The sequence below is a fragment of the Lolium rigidum genome, chromosome 2 (assembly GCF_022539505.1).
Source record: "Lolium rigidum isolate FL_2022 chromosome 2, APGP_CSIRO_Lrig_0.1, whole genome shotgun sequence".
Taxonomy (NCBI): Eukaryota; Viridiplantae; Streptophyta; class Magnoliopsida; order Poales; family Poaceae; genus Lolium; species Lolium rigidum.
This window is the reverse complement of record NC_061509.1, coordinates 722,285-729,155: the sequence shown is the minus strand read 5'-3', so window position 1 is coordinate 729,155 and position 6,871 is coordinate 722,285. Positions and strand designations below refer to the sequence as shown.

Below are 6,871 nucleotides of genomic sequence, written 5' to 3'. Positions count from 1 at the left end.
GGGGACGTGCAATATAATTGCCATATGGGCAAACATAAAGGTTGTATATTTTCCTCTACTTCTTCTTTAGAGGTGACTACCTTGCCTTTGCTTCATCTTTGTATTATTGTTCGCATATGAATTTAATTTGGAGATGCTTCCTTTTCTCATTTTATCATCTTTGTTCAGGTAAAGGTTGTTTCTCCTTTGTTCCCATCTCATCGGAACTAGTTCATTTTAGAGATAATGGTGCTTCCTTTTAATTTGGTTTTGGATTTATCGTTCCAGTTATGTGTACGTTTTCCTTCATACTGAAAACTACATGATATCATGTTGCTTCTTTAAGCATGGTTATTCTTTGGATATACTGCCCATAAGAAAATGTACTTTCTATTGATGAACGCGTAAGGAAACCACATGGCTGTCCTGAAAGGATCAAATAAATGAAGATGATGATGATATATCATTATTTCTCTTTTGGTGTGCATTCTCCGTAAAAAAAATCTTGGAGAATCATCCATTTATGTTAATATATTAATAGTTATGTTAGATCATATATTCTATTTAGTTCAAAACTGTGCACATGTCTTTCCAATTGAAGTTTATAATGTGCATGCATATTGGTTAAGTTAGTCACCCAGACTATTGGCTTTTTGTATGAGTATCGAAAGTTAATGTACTGAATATATTAACTACGTGAGGTGTGTCCTATAGTGAGGTGCCTTATTTGCAGTTTAAAAATCCCATATTATGTGGTGTCAAGTGTATTTAGCTGGATCATTCTCGGCCCAATGCATATTGTTCTCTTTGTCATCTGTCATATTGTTCTTTTCTTTATATTTTACAGGTAACTTTGTAATTCCATATTAAATGTGTGTGCTTTTTCTTTGTCAGGGACGGTGAACCAGAAGTTTTGTGTATATGGCATACTCAGTACTTGTGATTTGCAGGTCACAAAAGGAGGATCTATTCTACTTGGACTAAACTGCAATTGGCACCAATTGCCAATTATTAATCCGCCTTGATGAATCTTATGTATGAACCTGGAGGGAGAGCGGTCTTAATATGAGCAACGTCCAGTGAGTCGTGTTGATGTCCTACCAGAAAAAAAGATCAATCAGTATCTTAATATCGTAGAGTTTTTCGGTTTATTATTAAGTGTATTACAAGATGATCATCACTATGTTTTTGTAAGCATACAGAAATTATTATTATTTTCCAACTAATACACGAGCTTCACGGGATCGTGCGCCAAGGCGCACATCTAAATCTAGTTTCTATATAATATGTGAAGCTTGACGGTCCACACTTCTTCATCACTTTATTGTTTTGGTATGTCAGTTGAATATTTTGAGGGCAGTGATCCTTCCTGTTCTATACTGTTAATTTTCAAGTGGTCATAGTGGAATATAGAGCTGCACATTTATACGATTTTGAACGCAAAACATGCTTAGACTACATGGATGAAAATGGTAAAATGCTGGTCGACTTTGTCGTCAGCTGGACCATGCATCTGTGTGAAATATGATTGATTTGCCAGAGAGCCAGTGTTTTGAAAAGAAAATAAAAGGGGCAAACAAAAATAAATCGCCGTTGCCGGGGATCGAACCCGGGTCACCCGCGTGACAGGCGGGAATACTTACCACTATACTACAACGACTTCGGTACTAACAGCTTCTTTTAAAATCTTTTTTGCGAGGTCAGCTCAAAGATTATTGTTGAACTCACGCCTGGATTTGAGGTGAAGCCCCTCTGTTTGCGGCGAAAATATTGACAGAATCGAACCTTCTCTCCAACGCATCTCGGTTCTTCTGTTGTAGGCCCAACTCATCATGGAAGGTCTAACCGTCTAACTACCGTTAAAAAAAACTTGGAAGGTCTAACCAGCTCTTGAAATTACAAGATTACTCCCCATTGAGTAAATTCAGATACTCGCCGCTTCCTTCATAACCGGCTGACCAGTATCGGATTTTTGTAAGCCATGTTTTTCGTCTTTCCTTACATACTTATTCAGTTTCACTGCCTTTTTTTTTTTTTTTTTTTTTTTTTTTGCTAAATGACAGTCGAAATGCTTAGAACCAAGTGTGCATTTTGTTCTTCCGTGACATGACTATCACAGTAGTTTGCATGCTTTAGCCCGAGTCCCCCATCAAGTTTTTACTTAATTTGACAAGGAAAATAAAACATAATACATTGTACACTATCCAGTACATTTATCGGATTGAAAGTGAGGCTATATCTCGGACTGAAAGAAAATCTACAGGGCAACATGTTATAAAAGTGAAGGAACTGTATACATGCTCTACATTTTGACACGAATTTCTAAATAGAAAGTACACTGGAGCACAGAAAAATTGAAAGATAACTGTTGCAGCTAACTACTGTCATCATTAGAAAGAAACGATTAAACAAACACAAGATATGTGCAGCTTTCAGCACCAAATGACACATAATCGAAGCAAGAGGATTCTAGCACTCGGCAACAAAACCACATATGACTAACAATTAATCAGTTTCTTACGAAGTCTGTAACTGCTGTGCTTTTTTTTTCAATAGCAAAAGAATTAGCTTGCACCACCAGCTGAGCTGACCGGTGCCGTTGCCGCCCGTAGCAGCGGTGGCAACCACCACCCGCCTCCCTGCATGACCAGGATGCCGATCAGCCGATGCCTCCTCAGCGCCACTTGCAGCTACCACATACCTGCAACACGCCCAGCTCACTGCGCCCATATTGCCCAATTCATGATTGCAGAATGTGCAGATAACAAAATATTGAGGACATTGGTTTATCACCGGTTGCATTTGTGTAGCTCAAATGTTCAGGATATAACTGGATGAACTTTCATCAGCAAATTGCATAATAAAGCAAGTATATCTACACATGTTGGTGCATCCACAACCGAGGAAATTGCACATAACACCATATGTTGGGGCATATTTTGCATAGAACCACAACCATGTCTAGTTTTTGCACAGGACACCATATTTTGTTGTAATTGTTGCACAAAACACTAAATAGGGATATTAGCTCGTTTGACACACAATTAGGCACATGAGTTGGTTATGCGCTGCCCGCGGACGGCAACGTGTATGCGCGCGTCCTATCGAAAAATACTCGAGCCCGTCCTATCGAAAAACGCCGTCTGGTCTTAATAAATGAAGATCGCGGTTGCGCTCCAATCACTTGTCCCGTCCCCACGCACACGCGCTAGCTGATCTTAATAACCAGGCGCGGAGGCCGGTGTCGGCCATCCTGTTCTGCGGCTCCGCGTGCCGCCCGAAGATCCTCCGCAGCCAAGCCCACCTCCTGTTGGATCTGCAGCGGGATCCGGTGTACACCTTCGACTCCTCGATGTGGAGCTGGTGGTTTGAGGCCGAGCACGACGCTCGGCGGTAGATGATCGAGGTGCACCTCGAGGGCCTCAACGATGATGATGTCAACAACGAGGCCTAGGAGGCGGACCTACCGCAGCCACCGCCGCCCGTGAAGGAGGAGGAGTACGTGCCAACGAAAGAAGAGTGTTCAGGGTACACCTTCCCTATGCCGCACCACGGAAACCCCGAGGAGCGCGCCCGATGGATTGGCCTCGAGGCAGCCATCCAGACGTCGCAGCAGGTGTTGCCACCACCGTCGTCGCCTGCGCCGGAGAACCTACCTCCCCCTCACCATTTTGCCCCTAGACTAGGTGCAGGCCCTAGTATTGAGAATGAAAAAGTGGATTCGTTCCAGAGGAGGGAGGCGACGACGATGGTCAGAGACCAAGACGGTGGCGGCGGAGTCGAACAATAGGAAGAGTTATGCGGCATGTCCTAGTCGGGGTCCACGCCGGAGTCCACGTATGTACTGTCAATGGGCTTATGAGACTAATTATGTATCAAACGACCGTAACGACCCTATTTAGTGTTTTGTGCAACAATTACAACAAAATATGGTATTCTGTGCAAAAACAAGTTATGGTTGTGGTTCCTTGCAAAACATGCCCCAACATATGGTGTTATGTGCAATTTCCTCTCCACAACCACATCAAATAAAAGAGGAACAGGAAGCTGGTTCAGAACAAGGTCACCGGAAGCTGATAGCGCCTGCTCGAGTATTTGAAGCATCAAACAAGTCAGACGGACTGAAGGGATAATAACAAATAGTTCTACGGAGAAAATCTTCTGAGAAAACATGACAATCTGCTTATGGTCTGCGCGGACATTACTCACGCACACAAAATAAACACTCGATTTTTCTGACTTCTCGATCCACATCGCGTACCTGACGGACGGAAGCAACATCTTGCTCAAGGATCTCTAGTTCTCGAGCACTCAAAACTCTGCCTGGCAAAATCTCAGTAAAACTGAGACATACTTTCCGCGCTCCGCTGCATTGCAGACAGTGGACCAACACGGGCTTCGTCAGCTGGAACAGAGCATCCTGTCAACAACAACGCCACGTTTTGTAATGGTGACCAAAATATGAGACTTTGAGGTGTTTCTTCCTGGCAGCGAAGTATTCTAGTTACAACTAATAAGCTAGTGACTACCACTAGCTGAAACAAATGGCTTGGTTCTGCAGGGCACCCTACATTGTATACACTCCATCTTGACAGTGCAAGACGCTGACCTGGCTGCCTGCGTGTCTCATGGATTAATTCTTTATGTTCAATCGTTAATGGAGATGGTATTCCAACCTTGTACTGAACAACCATACACTTGGGTAGAGGACCGAGATACCTATATTGTCGAGTATGTCGACCAAATTACTGAAAACCATTACAGCAATGGGGTTAAGGTGGAGACACTTCATCTTGGGTCTTTGGGCGACATCAACATCCTGCCTGGAGCCCAAGACTGGTGGCTCCAAATCCCCATCAAGTCTCAAAGAACTTGACTTGCTAATATATATGATTCTGGTGTCCTTCCTTTGCTGAAGTGGTGCGGGTTCCGATGGCTGGTGGTGTTCCGTCGCGTGGCCGGGGGCGCGGGTTGGCGTTGGTGCGACCTCCTCCTCAACAGGTCGTGCCCCCCCCCCCCCTGCCCCGCAACCTCAGCGCCCTGCGGCTCCGCAACATCAGCACCCTGCCGTCACACGCCCTCCGCCGAGGAGGGTGAATCCTCAGTATAGGCCACAATTCAAGAATCAGTTTCAACCTCAGCAGTATCAAGGCATGCAGCAACAATTCCAAGCGCAGTCTCAACCTATACAATTCTCTCAGTTTCAAGTACCTCCCATGCAACAGCAGTTCCAGATTCAGAGATCAAACAATTTCCAGAATCAGCGTGTCATTGGGGGGAATACTCAGATTCCGACTCAAGCTATTCAGCGTCAGAATTTTGTCAACCAGAACCAGCTTCTTACCTCATCTGTCGGCCAAGGTGGTCAAGCTGCTGCTGTAGGGAACTCTGAAGTTCTTCCTCATCCGGCCTCGCCTGTGAATGTTGAGCAACCGATGGTGACGTGGGCATTACCCTTCGGGTAACCGATGTTACTCTACCCTATACGGTCCAGCTGGAGGCCCATGAAGGTACTCGATGGCAAGATGGGCCACTAGGACGGTGCAACGGAATGTTCCTTGAAGTACAAGACACGGAAGGAGTCGAACAAGAAAAGTTTAGAGATAGATCTACTGTAAACCTAGTTGTACTCGATTAGACCTCTCGAGACCTGGCCTCCTATATAAAGGCCAGGAGAGGGACTATCGAGACACACATTCAATCTTAGCGATCTTAGCCAGCAGAAGCTTAGACCTAGGTTACCCTAGTACTTAGCCATCTCGATGAGATCTCAGCCGAACTATTCGGCACCCCATTGTAACCCATTATCATCATAATCAAGAACAGACAGGCAGGACGTAAGGGTTTTACCTCATCGAGGGCCCCGAACCTGGGTAAATCGCTCTCCCCGCTTGTCTGTGAACCGATGTCTCGTGTCAGCTTGCAGGATTCCATCAACCCTAAGCCCCTAACGGAGGGCATTGCCGAGGAGCACCCTCGACAATTGCCGCCGTCTGTGGGAAACCTGTCAGCACAAGATCGGTCATCGGCAGATCCAATCATGACACCAGCGGCCTCACCGGCAACTTCATCAGCAACTTCATCGACACCATCATCACCAAACCTGGGAAGCCTGATTCGATTCGGCTCCTACGAATTTACTCCGCATAGCGATTCCTCCCGTTCAAACTTTTCAGATCTACAAGGAAACATGGAGATGACCTTCGGCAGCGTCCACTACGACGTCAACGCGGAAGGAATCCTTCGATTGCTGGAATCGCCCACTTCCGGATCGACGAGTCCAAGCGCGTCGTCATCACTCGACCTATCGGCTGGCCTGACAGGATCGACGTGTTCACCCGTGCCCTCGACTCCCCGCTCGGTGTCTTCCATGTCGGTAGGATCCGACGATCCCACATCTTCGGAGTTAACTTCGTACTATTGCTTGAACTGCGACACCAGGCACGGGCTGGGATCGAGCGACACGCCGTTCATCTGCAATGCCCAATATTCATCGGGAGAAGACAGTAGCGACAGCATCGTCCAAGGAACCACCCGAAGAACGGCACGCCATCAGGTTTATGTCGCCAATAACACAGGAAATCCAAGGCGCAGAGAAGACGGAGATCATACCCCTCGTTCCGGTAGACGGGCAAGTTTTGAAAACAGCGCCAGCAATCGCGATAGCGACTACACCATCGCGGACGAGGAGTGGGCAGCAGCCAGGGCAGCAGTACTCAACAACACACCGCTCCCCGCAGGAACCTCGGTTGGAACCCTCAATGCTTATCGCTCTATACTAGAGAAAAACCGGGAGCACCTGTCGAAAGAGCAAGCCACCCTCGAGAGACGCCTATCTGCGGCAGATCGATCCAGTGAACGATGAAGGGGCTCGCAAGGGAGTGCCTCCCGA

The 6,871-nt window shown here is 46.2% G+C and overlaps 1 non-coding gene across 1 annotated transcript; it reads right to left on the bottom strand.

Moving 5' to 3' along the window:
* Positions 1 to 1,567: 1,567 nt before the first annotated feature.
* TRNAD-GUC lies at positions 1,568 to 1,639 on the bottom strand. Its single transcript has one exon. It is a non-coding gene; the product is annotated as a tRNA-Asp (tRNA).
* Positions 1,640 to 6,871: the final 5,232 nt, after the last annotated feature.